Consider the following 22,643-nt stretch of genomic DNA (forward strand, 5'->3'; position numbering starts at 1 on the left):
CTTTGGTGTTGCACATTAGCGCTGCGGCGCTGGTTCCTTGGCACTGACACTCTAATCCATCGCATTTCACAATCAAAACATGCTCCTAATCGCCATAATTCGGCCAAAAGTGGTTTATCTCCTACACGACAAAAAAACAACAAATACCAAGCGTAATATTGTCCGAAACCAACATAATTCGCAATTCTTGCACTTATCACCCCCCCCCCCCCCAAACTTGAACTTTTGTTAGTCACGAGCAAAGTAAAAGTAAACATAAGAACTCAATCAACAAGTAATGTTAACGACTATAAGTCATGGATATGACACCATTGATCGTGGCCTCCGACTAATCCACTTTCATGTAATTCACAATTACTCGAGTCACGTGTGTGTGTGATATGTCAATGTTAATTTTCCCAATCAAATGCTCAAATAAATTTACAACACTCATTCGTCTTATGAACTCAAGAGATCCTCAGCTCAGTTAAACTCACATTTCATTAAAATACAAATTCACTTACACAGATCACATGGGACTTTATTGTTGATTATTTGGCTAATAAGATTTTCAACACAAGTATACCAAAAATGATGTCACACAATGAGATACTTACATGCAAATGATTTAAGTCTATACTTGCTAACCATGTTTCTCAGGTATCCATAGGTTTGACTTGAGCAACTTTTGTCCACTAGTATATTGGATAAATGTGACAAGATTAATAGGTCTTGTAGTATTGTAACATTATGCTACGGCTCATGGCTACAATATAAGGTATGGAAATCAAAATTTGAGATAAATATTAGAATTATCATTTTTACTCATTTACTTTCTCATTTCATTCACCATCCCTTATTGTTTTCTCATCATTATATACTCTATTTCCTGTATTTTTTTCACCACTTTTGATTCATTATTTTCATTGCTTTTCTTCTTTTTTCTTTGCAAACTCCTTTATACACATTTTTTTTCAAGGAGTTGTTGAATCACTTCAACACCAATGAATTTATTTCTCACAAAATTATGCAGGATTTTTTTGGAACTACTTGTGTTGGATTTACCCACTTACTATCAGAAATATGGTATATAATTCAAACATCGAGTAGTTTGAGAACTTCAGTGTTCACAACATCTTTCATGCGTGGATTTAATCTCATTTGTGGTTGTTGAGATGTTTTAGCATTTTCTTCTAAGTGAATTTTGTGAGTGCAAATTAGTGGACTAATGCCCTTGAGATCTTTTAGTGTCCAACCAATTGCATTTTTATGTCTTTTAAGCATATCAACTAATTTACCTTCTTGATCACTTGCTAATTTGGAAGAAATTACCACCGGATATGTTTCATCATCTTCAAGGAATCCATACTTTAATTCTTCTAGCAAGGGTTTCAACTCCATTATGGGTGGTTCATCTTGTTCTCATATTTTGCCTCAAATTATTTCTCTGATACTAGTAACAAGTGAAACCTGCAGATAGAATCATCGAGATTAAAAACAGTATCAATTGAACAAATATCTAATTGGTCAGGAGTACTCCCTTCTTGAATGTTTTCTTCCACAAGAGTTTCAATAAGATTTTCATCTTCACTTTCATATCCTTTGTCATGTGGTTGCTTACAAAGATTAAAAACATTAAGCTCCAAGGTCATGTTACCAAATGACAACTGCATTATTCCATTCCCGCAAATTATTAGAGCATTATAAGTTGTTAAAAATGGACGACCCAAAATTACAGGAATTGCATTACAAGCTTTCAATAGGTTGTGTATCTAAAACTATAAAATCTACAGGATATACAAAGTTATCAACTTGGACCAGCACGTCTTCTACCATACCTCTTGGAACTTTAACATATCTATCGGCAAGTAAAAGTGTTACCGAAGTAGGTTTTAAATCACCTAGATTGAGTTCTTCATAAACTGAATATAGAAGTAAATTCACACTAGCTCCAAGATCAAGCAAGGCTTTTTTAATCTTTCATTCTCCAATAATACATGAAATAGTAGGACAACCAAGGTCTTTGTATTTCAAAGTATTATTATTTTGAATGATTGCACTTACTTGTTCGGCTAAAAATGCTTTCTTTTCACATTCAATTTTATTTTCATAGTGCACAAGTCTGTAAAAATTTTGCATCTGATGGTACCTACTTTATTGCATCTAATAAAAGAATATTAACTTTTACTTTTTTAAAAAAATCATATATATCAAAATTCAAATTTGATTTTTTTGTATTTTTCAATACATGGGGGAATGGTGGTGACACTGTCTGTTGAACCTCCTCTTTGCAAGTTATGGGTTCCACTTCCTTACCCTTTAGAATTGATTTATCATCATCTTCAAAAGGTTCAAGAATGGATTTTTCCACAACCTTACCACTGTGAAGGGTAATAACAAATTTTACCTGATCCATTAGTTGAGTTCCAGAAGTTCCACTTTGTGAATGATGATCCTTGGAATTAGGTTGTGGTTGTGAAGGAAATTTACCTTTTTTGCAAATTTAGCAAGAGTATTTTTCAAATCTGTCATGGCTTAAGAATTTTGAGTATTGATAGACTCTTGCTTTGCAATGAAATAATTCAATGTATCTTCCAAATTCCTTTTAGGTGGAGGAAATTTTGTTGATTTTGAAATGTGGTTGTGAAAATAGTGCAGCATTATCATTCCTCCAACTAAAATTTGGATGATTTTGCCAACCTGGATTGTAACTTCAAGAAAATGGTTCAAAATTTGGTCTTTTTAAATTGTTCAAAACATTGGCTTGTTCATGGAGACATTCTTCAAAATACGGCAAAAAAGTGGGACAATCTTTTGTAGAATGATCACTTGTATCACAGATGTGACACACAATTTCTTGAACAGATTTTAATTCACCATTCTTTTTCAATTTAAGCGCCACAACTTTTCTTGCCAAAGAGGTAAATATGGCTTGGAGATCATGTTCATCCTTGAGCGTGTACATACCTCCACCAGATGTGGGATATTGAATCTTGTTTGATAGTTAGAATTTTGAGCATTTTTAGCTAATGAATCGAGATACTCAATTGCCTCGTTTGGATCTTTATCTTCAAATGTTCCATTACATATAAATTCAACCATTTGTTTATCTTTACGTGTTAAGCCTTCATAAAATTGAGAAACAACTCTCCAAATTTCAAAACCATGATTTGGACAAAGATTAAGCAATTTTTTATATTTATCCCATCGTTGATAAAAATTTTCTCCTTGTTTTTGAGTGAAAGTGATGATTTGCCTTTTGAATGATTTTGTTCAATGAGATGGAAAAAATATTTCAAATTTTTTGTTACAATTCATCCCAGATCTAAGATTTTGTAGTCACTTTTTAGCTTTATATTTTGAAGGAAAAGGAAAAAGCTTAAGTTGAATGGTGTTCAAGCTAAAATTTAGATAATTATATGTGTTGCACACTTCTTCAAACTCTCGTAAATGCATGTATGGATTTTCAGAATCTGAGCCATGAAAGTTGGGTAAAAGTTGGATAATATCAGGCTTAAAATTGAAATGAGATGCATCTGGAGAAAAAAACTAGACATGAAGGTGTACTAGTGCGTGTAGGATTTATGTGATAGAGAGTGTTCTTCGTCTATCATGATCATGTTGAGATTGAATTTCATCTTCATTTTCTTTGATGGGTTCCTCCGCCATGTTTTGTGAAAATAAATGGTTATTTCGAATGAGTCGACCATTAAGTGTGCGTGACCAAGTGCTCATGCAAATGCAAAAAAAAAAGAATAAAAACACACAAAATCAATAAAAAAATTTTTAAAAAAATAAACTATAAAAAAAATTAAATAGGCTTTGTAGAGCCCAAAATCAGTACACGTAAAACCTGTGCATTTATTTAATTGTTAAATCAAATATTTAAATTTAAAATGATTTTTTTTGTGATGCATTATTTATTTAATTGCAGCATTACTTACATTATTTAAAGTTTATGAGATGCACGTTAAAATCTTTTCTCGAGTTTCATGTTGGCGATTATTCGATGCCGGACCGAGGAATATAGACCGGGGACGTTTTTTGGCAAATTTTAAAATTTGGTATTTTATTTTAAGTTGAGTTTGGGGCATTTTAAATAAATTATTATGTTTTTAGCATTTTTCAAGTCTAATTGATTTATTTAGAGAGTTTTGAATTTTAAACTTTTAAAGTTGGCTTTGTGCAATTTATTTTGTAGAAAGGGGAATTTCATAAAATTTGTGTGTAGCTATTTTAATTGGGGAGTTCGGTTACATTAGTGTGGGTTAACCATTTTATTAGTATTTTTATTAGTTAAATTAGCACTAATTTCTCCTAATTAAAACACACACACACGTTTCAAACACTCACACACACTTACACATTTTTACACACACCAAAACACACAACACACACCTACACATTTTATTTTCAGATTTTTAAGAGACAAAAACCTAGGGTTCTTGAGAGAAAAAGAGCCGCCCCTTCTCTACATCTTCTCTAGCAATTTTCGTGAGTTTTCTTCCAAGGAAAACGAGCCACTAATCGTTCCGGTTCAAGCCTCGCACTGTCTCCGCTTCGGTATCACCCTATCGTGAGTTTTAAATATCAAAAGGCACGTATATACTATTTTTCCTGCATCGATCATGTCATAGTATGTGTTGCATTGTTTTATGCGTAAAAATCCATGTATGATGTGAAAGGTTTGGGCAGAAACATGTTGGATCGATTTTTAAACGTTTTTAGATCTAAAATTTCGAAATTTACTATTCTTTTGAAAACTGCGATTTTTCGGTCATGATTTAGAGAAAACTTTCAACATGAAAATTTCATAACTTTTTGATACCTTCGATTTGATATTAAATTTGGAATATTTGGATAAAAATTGAGTGAGTTAAGATCATTTTCGTTGGAATGCTCAAAATGCGTTTTATGAAAAATTATGTTATTGATGTGTTCTTGAGATTTTCTTGTTGCAGGCTTTGTTGGGCATCGATGAGTGATCATTACTGCGTTTAGGTATATCAAGAATGACGTTGGGATGTATGTTGGTATTATGTTTATGGCACGTCTATGTATGTACGCATGCAAGTTCAAGTTTTATTGCAAGTTCAAGTTCATGTATGTACGCTCTATTTTAAAGTTGCATGTGGTTTTATTACGTATTACTCGTTACTTTCAGTTTATACGTGTTGAGTCTTTAGACTCACTAGACTTGATCGATGCAGGTGAGGATGACTTGGAGAAGACTAGGGGTGGGGACCAAGGAGCTGGCTTGGGCTGAGTGGGAGGCTAAACCCGAGGACCGCCATGTTTTAAGCTTATTGAAATGATCAAAATACTCTAATTTATGTTACTAGTTATGAGATTTTAATCAAATGCTTTTGGTGAACTTTATTTTTAGATCTTTTGTTGCACACACTTTTGGAGACGTACAGTTTATTTTAAATCGAATTTGAGAGTTATTTTATAATCAAGAAAATATTTATTTTTCCGCAAATTTTAAGTAGTAAAAAGTACGGTACGTTACAGTTGGTATCAGAGCGGTGTTCTTGTAAAGGGTTATGCCTACTGCTAGTCTCAAGAAGCTCACGAAGTCACACATCAAGTCTGTAAGTTTTAAAGTTTTGAGTTATGTTATGTACTAAGCATTAAGTCATGATTTCAGCATGTCCATGTTTTAAGTTCGATTTACGTCATCTTATACTATTGATATCATGTTCATGCATATGGGGTTTACGTGTTGGGTATATTGTTGGAACAGTATACCTCCTAGACGCATAATTAACCGAGAAGCTAGGGATGAAGATAGAGAGGCTCGAGAGGAGGGGAGAGACGCTCCACCTCCTCCACCGTCAGATATGCAAACACAGATGCTTGCAGGAATGACTCAGTTCTTCGCACAGTTTGCGGGGAACCAGGCTGCAGTCGATGCGGGGGCTAGGCCCAGACCAGAGGCGGTATATGAGAGGTTCAAGAGGATGAACCCAAAGGATTTTTCCGGGACTACTGACCCGATGATAGCCGAGGGATGGATTAAGTCCTTCGAGGTAATCTTTGACTTTATGGAACTGACGGATGCAGATAGAGTCAGGTGTGCCACTTTCCTCCTTGCATGAGACGCCAGACTGTGGTGGGATAGTGCATTAGTGTCAGCTAACTTGAAAACACTGACATGGAGTGGATTTAAGGAGGTATTCTACTCCAAGTACTTCACTGAAGAAATACGATCCGGACTGACCAGAGAATTCATGACACTAGCGACAAGGAGACCGTAGTGTTGCAGAGTTTGTCAGAAAGTTCGAGAGGGGGTGTCACTTTGTGCCCCTGATAGCTAATGATGCCCAGGGTAAGTTGAGGCATTTCATGGATGGGCTTGCGGCCGATCTTGCTCCGAGTTGTCCGAGTAGCTGGTCCTACTACTTACGCAGTTGCCGTGTCTAGAGCCTTGGCGGCGGAGCAGGATCAGAGGGATATTGAGGCTGACAGGCAGGGCAAGAGGCCCTATCAGGCTCCACAGCTGCAACAGCAGCAGCGACCGCCAAAGGGCAAGGGTCCTTATGCCAAAGCAGAAAGCGCCACAGAGGCCGGGAGAGCACCCGGTGTGCCCGAAGTGCAACCGCCAGCACCTGGGGCAATGTTTGTATGGGTCAGGCAAGTGCTTTAAATGTGGAGCCGCTGACCACATGCTAAAGGAGTGCCCTCAGTGGAGGTAACCGACCTAGGGAAGAGTGTTCGCCATGCATGCTCAGGAGGCAAACCCAGACATGACGTTATTGACTGGTAAACTTATTTAATTAAGCACCGTATTATTTTTGTTATGCATGTTTTGAATTTTATTTGGGATTATTAGTGTGCTAGTTAATATTTTTGGTGACTTGGGATAGAAATTTTCTGCTATGCCTAAGATTAAGGTTAGAATTTTGAGGAGATAAGTTTTGTGTTGTGCTAAAGTCTCTTAGGAAACATTTTCATAAAGAGACTAGCCACGAAGGACTTGATAGATTCAGGGGCCACCCACTCTTTTATTTCGGAGTCGTTCGCTAGTAACTTGGACGTCAAGTCTATTGGACTCGACGTGAGATACTCAGTGACAGTCTCATCAGGAGAAGAATTATCAGCTACTAGTGTGGTCAGAGAAATCGATCTGGAACTTCAGGGCCACCTAGTGTACGCAGATCTGATTGTGTTGCTGATGACAGAGTTTGATATCATTCTGGGAATGGACTGGCTAACGAAGAATAGAGTTCTTATCGATTTCCAGAAAAGGTCAGTGTTAATAAGGCCTTTGGGTATGGAGCAGTTTCTCTTTGAGCCAGCTAGATGGAGGAGTTTTCCTCGCATGATCTCTTGCATGCAGACGCGAAGACTCATTCACAAGGGGTGTCAGGCTTTCTTGGCCAGTGTTGTGTCTGCACCTGACGTACCCACTCCGTCTATATCTGATGTACCAGTGGTCAGAGAGTTTCCTGACGTCTTTCCAGATGACGTCACAGGCCTTCCACCAGAGAGAGAGGTGGAGTTCGCCATTGATCTTATGCCAGGCACTGTGCCAATCTCTAAGGCACCGTACCGTTTAGCTCAAGCTGAGATGTTAGAGTTCAAGCAGCAGATTCAGGAGCTTCTAGACAAAGAATTCATCTGCCCTAGTTTCTCAACATGGGGCGCACCAGTACTCTTCGTAAAGAAGAAGGATGGGAGCGTGAGGCTGTGTATCGATTACCGACAACTGAACAAGGTAACGATCAAGAACAAATACCCATTTCCAAGGATCGAGGACTTGTTCGATCAGTTGCAGGGAGCCACAGTGTTCTCTAAGATACATCTTTGATCGGGGTATCATCAGCTGAAGGTGAAAGATGCAGATGTTCATAAGATAGCCTTTAGAACCAGATATGGGCATTACGAGTTCTTAGTGATGCCGTTTGGACTGACGAACGCTCCAGCGATTTTTATGGACTTGATGAATCGAGTATTTCAGCTCTACCTAGATCAATTCGTCATAGTATTCATTGACGATATTCTTATCTACTCGAAGGGCCATGAGGAGCACAACCAGCATTTGAGGACGGTTTTGCAGACCCTGCAAAGTCGTAAGTTATTTGCGAAGTTCAGTAAGTGTGAATTCTGGTTGGAGAAGGTAGCATTTTTGGGTCACATAGTGTCTAGCAGTGGAATTGAGGTGGACCCAACTAAAGTGGCAGCTATTAAGGAATGGGTTGAGCCAAAGAATGCATCAGAGATCCGCAGCTTTCTGGGTTTAGCCGGTTACTACCGTAAGTTTATTAAGGGGTTTTCGTCGATAGCAGTGCCACTCACTTCACTGACCAAGAAGAATGCTAAGTTTGGGTGGAGTGGCGAGTGCCAGAAGAGCTTCGATACTTTGAAGCAAGCTCTTATTTCAGCGCCTGTGTTAGCCATGCCATCCGAGCAAGGAGATTTTGTGTTATACACCGATGCATCTAAGCTCGGGTTAGACGCAGTGTTGATGCAGCATGGTCGGGTGATAGCTTATGCTTCCAGGCAGTTGAAGGTGCACGAGAAGAATTATCCAACTCATGATTTAGAATTAGCCACCATTGTCTTTGCATTGAAAATTTCGAGACACTACTTGTATGGCGAGAAATGCCAGATATTTACTGATCACAAGAATTTCAAGTATTTCTTCACGCAGAAAGAGCTGAACATGAGGCAAAGACGGTGGTTAGAATTTGTGAAAGACTATGATTGCGAGATTAGCTATCATCCAGGGAAAGCTAACGTCGTGGCAGATGCTTGAGCCAAAAGGTTGCAGTCATCGCACATTTCTCAGTACAGAGATCTCTTCAGACAGAGATTCAGAGATTTGGGCTAGAGGTTTATCCCAAGGGCAGAGCTCTTAGACTATCTAATCTGACACTCAAGTCTGATTTGCTAGATCGAATCAGTAGAGGACAGCCTTCAGATGAGCAGTTGCAGAAATGGAAGCTGAAAGACGAAGCCAAGGGCAGTGTACTCTACACAGTGTCCGATGGTATTTTGAGATACAGAGGTAGAAAGTGGGTACCTAGTGTTGATTCCATCAAAGAGGATATTCTGACAGAGGCACATGTATCACCGTATTCCATTCACCCAGGAGGCACCAAGATGTACAAAGACTTGTAGAGTTTGTATTGGTGGCCAGGTATGAAGAGAGACATCTGTCGGTTTGTTTCTGAATGCCTCACTTGTCAGCAAGTGAAGGCAGAGCATCAGAGGTCAGCAGGGATGCTTAAGCCATTCCCTATCCCCGATTGGAAATGGGAGAAGATCATACCATTTCGGTCATAGTGGATCGACTCACTAAGTTAGCGCATTTCTTCCCAGTGAAAACGACTTTCTCCATGATGCAATATGCGGAGCTTTATATCAGGGAGATAGTTCGGTTGCATGGAATCCCAGTTTCCATTGTGTCCGACAGGGACCTGAGGTTTACATCGTCCTTCTGGAAGAGCCTACATACAGCCATGGGGACGAAGTTGCTATTCAGTACAGCTTTTCACCCGCAGACAGATAGCCAGTCTAAGCGAGTGATTCAAATTTCGGAAGATCTATTGCGAGCCTATATGATCGATTTCCAGGGGACTTGGGAATCGAAGCTACCTCTAGTGGAGTTTACCTACAACAACAGTTTTCAATCATCCATTGTTATGGCTCCCTACGAGGCATTTTATGGGAGGAAGTGCAGATCGCCGATTCATTGGGATGAAGTCGGTGAAAGAGCATAACTTGGTCCAGAAATAGTTCAGCAAACTGCAGATGTGGTGGTCGAGATTCGAGACAGAATGAAGACCGCCCAGAGTCGTCAGAAGAGCTATGATGATAAGAGGAGAAGGAATCTATAGTTTGCCGTGGTAGACCACGTTTTCGTGAAGATAGCACCCATGAAGGGTGTTATGAGATTTGGGAAAAGAGGCAAGCTGAGTCCGAGGTTTATTGGACCATTTGAGATTCTTGACAGAGTTGGGACACTAGCTTATCGTCTCGCCCTTCCGCCGAATCTGGCCGGGGTACACAATGTGTTTCACGTCTCGATGTTGAGGAAGTATCTAACTAATCCTTCGCATGTTTTGAGCTACGAGCCGTTGCAGTTGACTCCAGACCTGTCATATGAGGAAAGACCCACTCAAATCCTGGACAGACAGGAGCGGAAACTTCGAAACAAAGTGACCAAGTTGGTCAAAGTCCGGTGGCTAAACCAATCAGTGGAAAAGGCCACTTGGGAGACAGAAGCGGATATGAGGACTCGCTACCTAGATTTGTTTGGTAAGGTTTAATTTCGAAGACAAAATTTATATAAGTGAGGGAGGAACTGTAGAGCCCAAAATCAGTACACGTAAAACCTGTGCATTTATTTAATTTTTAAATCAAATATTTAAATTAAAAATGATTTTTTTTGTGATTCATGATTTATTTAATTGCATTGTTTACATTATTTTAATGTTTATGCGATGCACGTTAAAATCTTTTCTCAAGTTTCATGTTTTAGGCAATTATTCGATGCGGGACCGAGGAATAGAGACCGGGGACGATTTTTGGCAATTTTAAAATGTGATATTTTATTTTAAGTTGAGTTTGGGGCATTTTAAATAAATAATTATGTTTTTAGCATTTTGCGAGTCTAATGGATTTATTTAGAGAGTTTAGAATTTTAAAAATTTTAAAGTTGGCTTTGTGAAATTTATTTTGTTAGAAAGGGGAATTTCATAAAATTTGTGTGTAGTTGTTTTCATTGGGGAGTTTAGTTACATTAGTGTGGGGTAACCTTTTATTAATATTTTATTAGTTAAATTAGCACTAATTTCTCCTAATTAAAACACACACACACATGTTTCACACACTCACACACACTTACATGTTTTTACACACACCAAAACACACAACACACACCTACATATTTTATTTTCAGATTTTTGAGAGACAAAAACCTAGGGTTCTTGTGAGAAAAAGAGCCGCCCCTTCTCTTCATCTTCTCTATCAATTTTCGTGAGTTTTCTTCCAAGGAAAACGAGCCACTAATCGTTCCGATTCAAGCATCTCACCGTCTCCACTTCGGTATCGCCGTATCGTGAGTTTTAAATATCAAAAAGCACGTATTGAAAGAGGATCAATTAAGGTGCCCTTTAGCGCAACAGAAGTTTTAAAAAATTGTTTTTCAACAAGAAAACCGAGCACCTCAATCACTATAGTGTGTAGCAAATACGAAAAACACGAAATATGTCATATATAGGGTGTTTTAAAGAAAATATACCTATCAATCTTAAAAGATTGATGTTGGCTCCAACTTAGTTGATATACAACTAAGCTCTTGATGGCAAGACAATCTTCAAGCTGTCCTTGCTCTAAAATTAGGCCCACCACCAACTAGCTAGAATCCATCTTATTTTGCACTAGAAAAATAAGAGGATTTTTCAAAGAGAAGTGTGTGATATCCTCAACAATTGAAGAAGCAAAAATGAAGGGAAAATTGAAGGAGAATGATGTGCAATTTTCGGCCATGTGAGATGGGATGGGAGGAGTGAATGAGTTGTCTTGGTGTGTGAAAAAGTAAAAGTAGTATTTGCATGCCATGCAATTTTTTTTAATGAAAAGTATTCCCCAACTCTTCACCTCCCAAGCATGATTTTGACTTGGGCTTGTAACAATTATAAGGCACATGGACTTTTATTTAATTGTCCCAAACATATTTGAGTCCATTTAAAGTTTACTTGATTTACTCAAGCCCACTAGTTTAATAATTATTTCTATTGGGCTCTACAAGACCCAATGTTATTTAATAATTAATCCAATACTTGAATTAATTTAATTATTTGGACTCTACTAGGTCCACTGGTGTTTAATTAATTCAACACTTGAATTAATTTAATTTAGTCCATAATAATGTTTATGAAAATCACAATTTTCAAATATATTACTCGTTTGGCCAACTTTTAATTTTGGACATTTCCTCAAATTAAAAAGTTACATTCTCTGTAACGCCCCGAAAATTTAAAGGTCCACGCGAACCACATGCATATGATTTATTAAATTCTTTTGTATTTTAATTAAATGTTTTAATTGCAGTGAATTAATTATATTTTATACATGATTGCATTAAAATGTATTTTTAAAGGTTATTCGAGTTGCGATCGAGGAACGGAGACCGAGGCTGAAAAAAATAGAAAATATTTTTATTGGTTAATTGTTTTTAATTATTTAAATTAAAGGTGATACTTTTTATTATTTTTGAAAATAAGGGGTTTTGAGATGATTTTATACGGCGTGACGTAAATTTTATCGGCGTTGGATTTTTAGTAAAAATACAAACGTTTTGGCAACCCGGCTAATAAATTCACAAATTTTTCTACTCAAAATAATTTAAAATATTTTTTTATTAAACACTAATGGGCTATGTGGGCCTAATTAACTTTCCTAATGGGCCCAAACTTTTGATTAGTGTTTTAATTCTTATTTAAGCCTAAACATACCCCCTAATCTCGAGAAAACTCACGCCCACACACCCCAACAATTTACAAACTCTCCCCTCAACACCAAATGCACGACACACACAAAATTTTGAAGGAAAAAGACATCAAAATTTGCAAGGATTTTCAAGACATCGTTTTCTCGTCGTCGTTCTTCAATCGTCAACGAAAAATCGTGCGTTTAAAACGCAAAGGCACGCCATATTTCTTCTTTTTCTCATCTTTCACACCATAGTAATTATTTTATTATGTTTTGCATGAAAAACAAGTGAAGCTTTCAATAAATTCGTTTATGCATCAAAGGTGAATTTTCAAAGCATGTTGGTGATCCAAAAATCATTAAAAACATGTATTAAGGAGCTGCCATGATTAGGGTTTGGATTAAGGGTTGTTTTATACAATTTTAAGGGCCTAGAAACATGTACATTTAGCTGCACAAAAAAAATTACAGAAGATGGAATCCATTCACGTATACGTTATCTTGAGGGCTCGGTTGATGGGTGCTTGTGGCTTGGCTCGGCTGGGGGCTGGACCAGGCTGGGTTAGGGTCATGTGTGAGTCAAGAGAAGAGTCCTAGCCATGCTAGGACTCGAAAACCAGGAGCTGGGAGGAGTCTTTGCCAACAAGGACTCCACCCGAGAGCATGGAAGGGATGCGCAGGGCGTGTGCTGATCGCAGGGTTCAGGGGGCTCGGTCAGGGTCTTTGGGCTGGGCTAGGTCGAGTGGTTAGGGTCCTAGGAGGGTGCTTGAGGGGTTGGTTCAAGGTTGGCTCGGTGGTTGGAGCCGTAGCAGCAAAACGTGAGAATGGTGAGTTGTAGCAGCAAGTGACGCGCAGGAAGTGCTTCTGATCCAGGAGCTTCGGGCTTAGGGTTCCAGGGTAAGGGATGGTCTTGGCTTGGTCGTGGCATGGTTTAGGGAAGGTTATGGTCATGAGGGGTCAAGTGGTTAGGGGCTGGAAGTGTTCTAGTTGGGCTAGGAGTCCTTAATATCCTAGGAGAAACACACATGTACACATGCAGGTTTTGGGCCAAATTTCAGAAGTGTTTTGTGCGGGCCAGAACTGGTTTTTCGGGATGGGCTTGCACAGTAGGGTCCCTAGATGGATTGGCTAGGTTTTGGCTCAAGGTGGCTCGGGCGTGGCTCGAGTAAATCGGGAGATGGCTTGGTGGATTCGTTAGGGTGTCAATTTCAAAAATTATAAGGCTAAAAATTAGATTCAAGGGTCCACGGGGGTGGCTCATGACTTGGAAGGGTAGAATAAATCTTAAAAATTTTATGCTTAAAATTTGGGGTCAAAGTAATGAGTTTTGGATTTATTCGGGATTTAATCGCCGCACGAAACGCTAATAAACGAGTTAATTGAAACGCCTAGTTTTAAGCTTTATAAAATAATGAAAAATTAGTTTTAAGCTTAAATAATTATTGTAAGTCTAAGTTTTTAATTTGGGAATTTTCTATTAAAGTTTGGTTTAATTCGGGATTAAAACGCAGTAATACGTCTCATTTAAAGATTTATTTAAAAGTCTTCGTTTTAGGCTAAATAAAAATATGAAAAAAATTCATGTAGGCTTAAATAATTATTTGGGACATGTTAGAATCAATGAAATTAAGAAAATAGTCAAAAACGGGAAATTTTACGTCTAGGGGTAAAACGGTCTTTTTACACCTAAAAATTAGTAAACGTCATGGCAGTACTCTAAATGTTGTTTTATATGCTAATATGATTATTTTCAATGATTATGGATGTTTATATGTTAATATTTCAGTTTTGAATGTTTATGGATTTTGAAGATGTTAATATGTTTAATGTTTTATGATTTAATTTAATATGCGAAAACGTTTATTTTAAATGTTTATGATTTAAATGTTTATTTTAAACGTTTATGATGTTAAAATGTTTATTTTAAAAATTTTCATGGATGTTTATGATTTTTAATATGTTAAGTTATGATTTTTAAATGTCTATGATTTTTATGATTTAAATATGAGCATTTAAAAGATATATTGCATGCTTGGTTTCAAAAATAAAAATGATATTATATGCATGTTTTTATTAAGTGATGATAACATGTTGAAGGATGTGAAGGGATTGTGACTACTGAATATGTTGAAAATATCGTGAGGGTTATGGTCTCAGTGGGAGACCGACGATCGTGTTTCCTTGGATACGGATACAAATACGTGATACTGAATACAAATATGTGATACGAATACGAATATGTTAATACGTTGGCCAAGGCCCAGTTGACGGGTGAGAGTGTCGCTGGTGTCCCCGCCGCCCAGTACTGTGGTTATATGTAGATGGATCCATCGCCCAATACGTTTAAGAATACGAGTCACAATCACGATCTGAATTCAACAAACACGTACGTGAACATGAATACGAATATGAATATGGATACGAATATGGATATGCATATGAATATGAATACGAATACGAATATGAATATGTTTATATTTTTATGAAAATGTTTTTATGCATCATGAAAATGTTTACGAAAATGTTTAAGTTTAGGTTCATGCATCTTCATGAAAATTATATTTTAAGTACAAGTATTTTTCACTGTTATATGTTAACCTGTATTACGTATTACTTGTTATCAAGAATATGACGTGTTGAGTCTTTAGACTCACTAGGTGTGATTGATGCAGGTGATATTGATTATGAATATGATAATGGACGTCTTGATGGTTGACTTTGCTGGACTGAAGGTGCACATAACCCGAGGACCGACGCTAGTTTTCCGCATTAGTTATTATTTATGATTTTAAGTAATGTTAAAGATATTTTTATGTCTTTTATTTATGTTATGAGAGATTTTTGATAGGTTATAGTATGGCTATACTTTTCAAATAATGTTTTTAGGTTGGTAAAATGTTTGACGATTTTATGCTTTAAAATATTTTCCTTTGTATCGACTCCAATGCATCGACTCCTATATGTTTCGACAAAACATCCAACCTTGCCACCTGATGACACCATGAGAGTCGGTAAACAAGTAAAAGTGTAATGCTAGCACATAGAGTCTCAATGTTGTCCCGGGTCATAAGGACTAATGGTGTACAACCATAAACTAGGACGTTTCAACTCGATAAGTGAGAACCACTTGGAAAGTCCTTTATGGAGGGTTGTTCAGTGCACTCTACCAGGAGCACCTATCTGCATGCTCGGACATCACAATGTCCCCTACCAATGAAACATGGTACTCACATCGCAGATACTAGTCTCAAATTCGAGCAGCCTATATCCTTCTTAGCGGCAGCTGAATCGACTAAGAACTGTTTAGAATATACAGTATTCCAAATATGAGTTTCATGATACTCATCATATTAGCATCTCATATTCTTTCTACTATTTGTATATTCAAGGACTTTATCTATGCAACTAGCATGGGTTTACAAATAAAGAAGTGCCAAAACAATATTTTTAAATATTATTAAAATAAAGATTGTTTATATATAGAGTTTAAACATGAACCATCTGCCAACACTTGGCTCGACGGGCACCTACTCTAACAATCTCCCACTTGCACTAGAGCCAACTACCCATATGCTTCAAACCCATCGATTCGCGATGCTTCTCGAATAATGGTCCAGGTGAAGGCTTAGTTAGCGGATCAGCAACATTATCTGCGGAGCCGACTTTGTCAATCGAGACTTCTCCTCTTTCCACAATCTCTCGGAGGATGTGGTACTTTCTCAATACATGTTTGGACTTCTGATGAGACCTTGGCTCCTTTGCTTGAGCAATGGCTCCCGTGTTTTCACAAAACACCGGGACAGAAGCAACTCCATTAGGAATGACGCCCAACTCTTGGACGAAATTCCTTATCCAAACAGTCTCCTTTGCTGCAGCTGATGCAGCAATGTATTCTGCCTCAGTGATGGAATCCGCTGTACTGTCTTGCTTGGAACTCTTCCAAGAGATAGCAGCACCACTGAGCATGAATATAAACCCAGAGGTTGACTTAGAGTCATCGATATCGCTTTCGAAGCTAGAGTCGGTATAGCCTTCAATTTCAGTTCTCCACCCCCATAGACCAAGAACAATTTATTGGTCCTTCTCAAATACTTGAGGATGTCTTTCACAGCTTTCTAATGTGGAAGACTAGGGTTCGATTGATATCTACTCACTACACTTAGTGCGAAAGCCACGTCAGGACATGTAGATATCATCTCATACATGATGCTACTAATTGCAGATGCATACGGAATGCGTGTCATCGCCTCTATCTCTGCATCAGTCTTGGGAGACATAGACTTGGATAGGGACACGCCATGACACATTGGGAGATGTCCTCTCTTGGACTATCCATCGAGAACCTCTTCACGATGGTATCAATGTATGTGGACTGGGTGAGACCAAGCAATCTTCTTGATCTATCTCTATAGATCTGTATTCCCAATACAAAAGATGCTTCACCCAAGTCATTCATCGAGAACTTACTCACTAACCATATCTTAGTTGATTGCAACATTCCTACATCATTCCGAATGAGTAGAATGTCATCAACATAAAGCACCAGGAATGTCACAGCACTCCCACACACAGGGTTCCTCTAGATTCTTAGTAAAACCAAACTCTTAATTTGATTGTACTATCGAATCTAAGGTTCCAACTCCTAGATGCTTGCTTTAGACCATAAATAGATCTCTGAAGTTTGCATGCCTATGCTCACTTCCGACAGATGTAAACCCTTCAGGTTGAGACATGTAAATCTCTTCCTTAATATCCCCATTAAGAAAGGCTATCTTGACATCCATCTGCCATATCTCATAGTCATACCATGCAGCTATGGCTAGCAATATCCTTATGGATTTGAACATTGCAACTGGAGAAAAGGTTTCCTCAAAGTCAACTCCTTGTCTTTCAGTATATCCTTTTGCCACCAATCGCGCCTTGAAGGTCAATACCTTCCCATCCGCCCCAAGTTTCCTCTTGTAAATCCATTTACACCCTATGGGAACAATTCCCTCTGGTGGATCCACGAGATTCCACACTTGGTTCGAATGCATGGAATTCATCTCAGATTCCATTGCTTCAAGCCAATTGGATGAATCGGCATCAGATAACGCTTCCTTGATGGTCCTTGGATCACATCCATGGTTAGGCTCATCATGGCCCTTTTCAAGAAGCAGACCATACCTCATAGGTGGTCTCGAGACTAGCTCTCTCGGATCTTCTAGGAGCTTGTATCTCCTCTCTTGGCTCTTCGGGTGTGGGTTCTATAATTGTGGGTGTTTCTCGAACCTCTTCGAGTTCTATCATCTCCCCTTTTCTATCCAATAGAAATTCCTTTTTAAAAAAGGTTGCATTCCTAGAACCAAACACATTTGTTTCTTGGGATGATAGAAATAATATCCAACAGAATTTCTTGGATATCCCACAAAGTAACATAAAATGGATTGACTATCCAATTTATCTCCCACTACCTGCTTCACATAAGCAGGGCACCGCCATATTCTAAGATAAGAATACTTGGGAGGCTTACCCATCCATATCTCATATGGTGTCTTATCAACTGCCTTTGAATGGACATTGTTCAACAACAGTGCCGATGTCTCAAGCGCATATCCCCAAAAGGATGGCGACAACTCTGTGAACGTCATCATAGACCGAACCATGTTCATCAAAGTCCGGTTACGACGCTCCGAAACACCATTCAACTGTGGTGTAGCAGGAGGAGTCAACTGCGAGAGAATCTCATTCTCCCTAAGATACTCTTGGAACTCGGCACTCAAGTACTCACTACCTCGATCCGATCGAAATGTCTTGATGCTTCGTTACAACTGTTTCTCTACTTCACTTTTGAATTCTTTGAACCTTTCAAAGGCTTCAGACTTGTATTTCATCAAATACACATACCCATACTTCGAAAAGTCATCGGTAAAGGTTATGAAGTAGGCATGTCCATGCTTAGTGGTGATGCTAAGCGGACCGCACACATCGGTATGGATCAAATCCAATAATCCTTTGGCTCACTCCACATGGCCCTTAAAGGGAATTTTGGTCATCTTTCCTTTTAGACAGGATTCACAAGTCGTGAGAGCATTAATATCAGACATATCAAACATGCCTACTCCCACTAACTTGTTCATCCTTCTTAGGAAAATATGTCCTAATCGAGCATGCCACAATTGTGCCGAATTTAGGGTATCTTGTTTTCGCTTGTTTGTTGTTGTTATTGCTTGGACATTGTTTAGTGGAATATCTTTCAATTTTAAGTTATAGAGATCGTTTTCAAGTTCTCCAGTACCAATTAAACATTCATTCTTGTAAATATTGCAAACACCTTTGCTAAATAAAATAAACAAGAATATCCATCTTTATCAAGCATAGAAATGGAAACAAGGTTTTTCACCAAATCAGGTACAAACAAAACATCTCTTAAAATCAACTTAAAATCATTGTTCAACAATAGGTAAACATTTCCCACGGCCTTGGCAGCAACTCTTGCTCCATTTCCCAACCTCAAGAAGGTCTCACCTTCTTAAGTCTCCTACTTCTTCCCATCCTCTATAAATCATTACAGAGATGTGAGCCACAGTAGGTATCCAATACCCAAGAAGTAGAGTTAATTGAAATGTTTACTCGTTTCCAGAACTCTTCTAGGCAAGATATTCTCTGCAGTTACGCCTCCAATGTCCAGGCATTTTGTAGTGATGACAAATATCAGTAGTCTTGTCAGCCTTCACTGGTGTGGCTGCCACAGCGGGAATCGGAGTCTGCCTCTTCAAGGGCACGTTCTTCTTGGGACATTGGAAAGAACGTTATTTTCCCTTCCCACGTGGATCGGTCTTCGTACCAGATGAAGAACCCACATAAAGAACCGGCTTCTCTTTCTTGATGGTGGACTCAAAGGTCAAAAGCATGTTCACCAACTCCTCAAGGGTCGGCTTCATCTTGTTCATATTGAAATTCACCACAAAAGGATCAAATGAGCGAGGTAGTGACAAAAGCAACACGTCGATGGTCAACTCCGAAGGCAACACCAGATCCATGCCGACGAGCTTGTCCACGACCCCAATCATCTTCAGGCCATGCTCATGGACCGAGGCCCCATCTCACATGCGCAAAGTGATCAGCTCCTTGACAGTAGCATGCCTAAGAGGCCGCGTCTGCTCACCAAAGAGCTCCTTGAGATGCAAATGAATGTCAGCAGCACTCTTTGCATCCTCAAAACGCCTCTGCAGCTCATCATTCATAGAAGTCTGCATATAACACCTGGCTTTCAAGTCCTGGTCACACCATTCCTTGTAAGTCTGCAATTCCTCAGGAGTGCAGTCAGTCGGAGCCTCAACAGGGGGCCATTCAGTCAGTGTATATGCTTCCCTTTCCGAATTCAAGACGATCTTTAGGTTTCTTAGCCAAGTGATGTAATTAGGTCCGGTTAAAACGTGTTTTTCGAGTATAGCAGATAACGGATTGCGAATCAAAGACATTGTCAAATTTGAACTGAAAAGTAAAACAGATAAATGTTAATGACTATTTTAAAATATTTAATAAGATATAAAGTATGGACTTTTACTTTATAAATGTTTACTTCCACTGTTTTGACATCTTTCACTACCCTCTAGTGAAAACGGGAAACTCCTTTCCTCAGTAGGTACGCAAGGTCCAATTAGCGAATTATGATCCCGAATAATATCAGCCAATCATAATTCCTAAAAGGTAGTTTCCAATTGCATCACCATGGCAACCCTCTACGTAAACTTTTGTCTCACGTTTGATTAGGACCCAATAATATGACGTCGTTCATCTTTACGTGTCAAGCCTTACCCATCGATGTTCAACCTTAATGGACGGTCGCCATGAGTTCCCTCAATAATATGAGCCGAAATCATGGGAGTTCCACGTAGTTCACATCACAATGTCAATGGATGTCACAGCTTTCCGGCACCCAGGGCCCCCCAATAATATGAGCCAAGCCCCGAGCACGGGTAGCGTTCATCATGCACCCATTGTCGATGGAAGACATGAAAATTATAAACAACTTTATAGTTCCCCTTTTCGAGCTTGATATTATTTTTGAATCTTATTCAAAATGAGGGTTTTTAATTTTGAAAGGTCTCATCATTAATTTCATTTAAAAACTCGCCATGTTTGATCGTATGTTTGCCGGATTCATGCAACTTTGTTATTATCATAATAATAACGCACATACTCATTATTTATAACATATCATGCATATATTTTAAACAGTAAACAAAACAAGAATGATCAATCGCCCCAAAACTAATGGCCCGTGTGAGGTAAGCATGGGCCTTAGGTCCAATCCTAGGGAAATGCCATGGGATGCAAATGCAACTATTATATAAGCTTCCAATATTTACATGTCTTCGATCTTCATAATCATCAAGGCCACCATCTTCCAATCTTGATCTTCCACTATTCTAATATTTACAAATAAAATATCCATGGCAAATAGGGATACATCTCATGGGGTGGGAACGGGCCATAAACCAAGCCCACTTTATAAATTGATAATTATTACAATCATTCAACACAAAATATCCTAGCATAAACCTAGCAAATTGGGTTTGGGCTTTTGATCATCCTTCATGCATAATATCACATATCATACATCATCAATTAATTATCACAATAATTAATTGATCCAATATTATATATCTTGATCCAATCACTAACCGCCACGATTTTAAACTAAATTAACAAAGTGTACAAACTCCTTTGTCCACTTTCTAATTAATTTATTTATAACCGAATTTCTTGTAAATCACAATTTACTATAAATAATTAAAGTCTAACTTCAATTATTTATTTCATGAGATAATATGTACAACTTTTGTGGATTTAAACTTAAGGGACCCAAAAGATCATTTTTCACCAAAAAACATTTTGGCCCATTTAAATTCACAAATTGTATTAGCCATCTAATGGCCCAACCCAACAACTTCAAGGCCCATGACACTTTGATATTCCAAAACACTTTTGGAAACTCTAGTCGTCATCGCCGTCGCCGGAGCTCCGTCGCCGTATTCCAGCCAACTTTAAAAAAAAATTATTTGAAAAAAGGGGGAGCCCGAGCTGCCAGAAATGTCCCCAAAGACGACCTTGATTTTTGTTGCAAAAACTCATCTCATGCGGTTCGAAATCGACCTCAATATAATATTATGTATATGCTACACAAAGTAACCATATCTGTGGTACCACTTGAAAGAGGGTCGATTAAGGTGCCCTTTAGCGCAACCGAAGTTTTGAAAAATTGTTTTTCAACAAGAAAACCGAGCACCACAACCACTATAGTGTGTAGCAAATACGAAAAACACGAAATATGTCATACATAGGGTGTTTTAAGAAAATATACCTATCAATCTTAAAAGATTTATGTTGGCTCCAACTTAGTTGATATACAACTAAGCTCTTGATGGCAAGACAATCTTCAAGCTCTCATTGCTCCAAAATTAGGCCCACCACCAACTAGCTAGAACCCTTCTTATTTTGTACTAGAAAAATAAGAGGATTTTCCAAATAGAAGTGTGTGCTATCCTCAAAAATTGAAGAAGCAAAAATGAAGGAAAAATTGAAGGAGAATGATGTGCAATTTTTGGCCATGTGAGATGGGATGAGGAGGAGTGAATGAGTTGTCTAGGTGTGTGAAAAAGTAAAAGTAGTATTTGCATGCCATGCAATTTTTTTAATGAAAAGTATTCCCCAACTCTTCACCTCCCAGACATGCTTTTGACTTGGGCTTGTAACAATTATAAGGCCCATAGACTTTTATTTAAATGTCCCAAACATATTTGAGTCCATTTAAAGTTTACTTGATTTAACTCAAGCCCACTAGTTTAATAATTATTTCTAATTGGGCTCTACAAGGCCCAATGTTATTTAATTAATCCAACACTTGAATTAATTTAATTATTTGGACTCTACTAGGTCCACCAGGTGTTTAATTAATTCAACAATTGAATTAATTTAATTTAGTCCATAATAATGTTTATGAAAATCACAATTTTCAAATACATTACTCGTTTGGCCAAGTTTTGATTTAGGAACATTTCCTCAAATTAAAAGTTACATTCTCCTTATAGAAGTCATACTTCTATTTTATTCACGCTTATAAACTCATTTATAAGCCAGTTCAACACATTGAACTATTTTACTTCTCAACGGGATCTAGAAAGCTAGCACTTTTGTGGCCCTCAATGATTCATTGATACAACTAGCCGTGGGTT

Source organism: Primulina tabacum, chromosome 2 (genome assembly GCF_025594145.1).
Source record: "Primulina tabacum isolate GXHZ01 chromosome 2, ASM2559414v2, whole genome shotgun sequence".
Taxonomy (NCBI): Eukaryota; Viridiplantae; Streptophyta; class Magnoliopsida; order Lamiales; family Gesneriaceae; genus Primulina; species Primulina tabacum.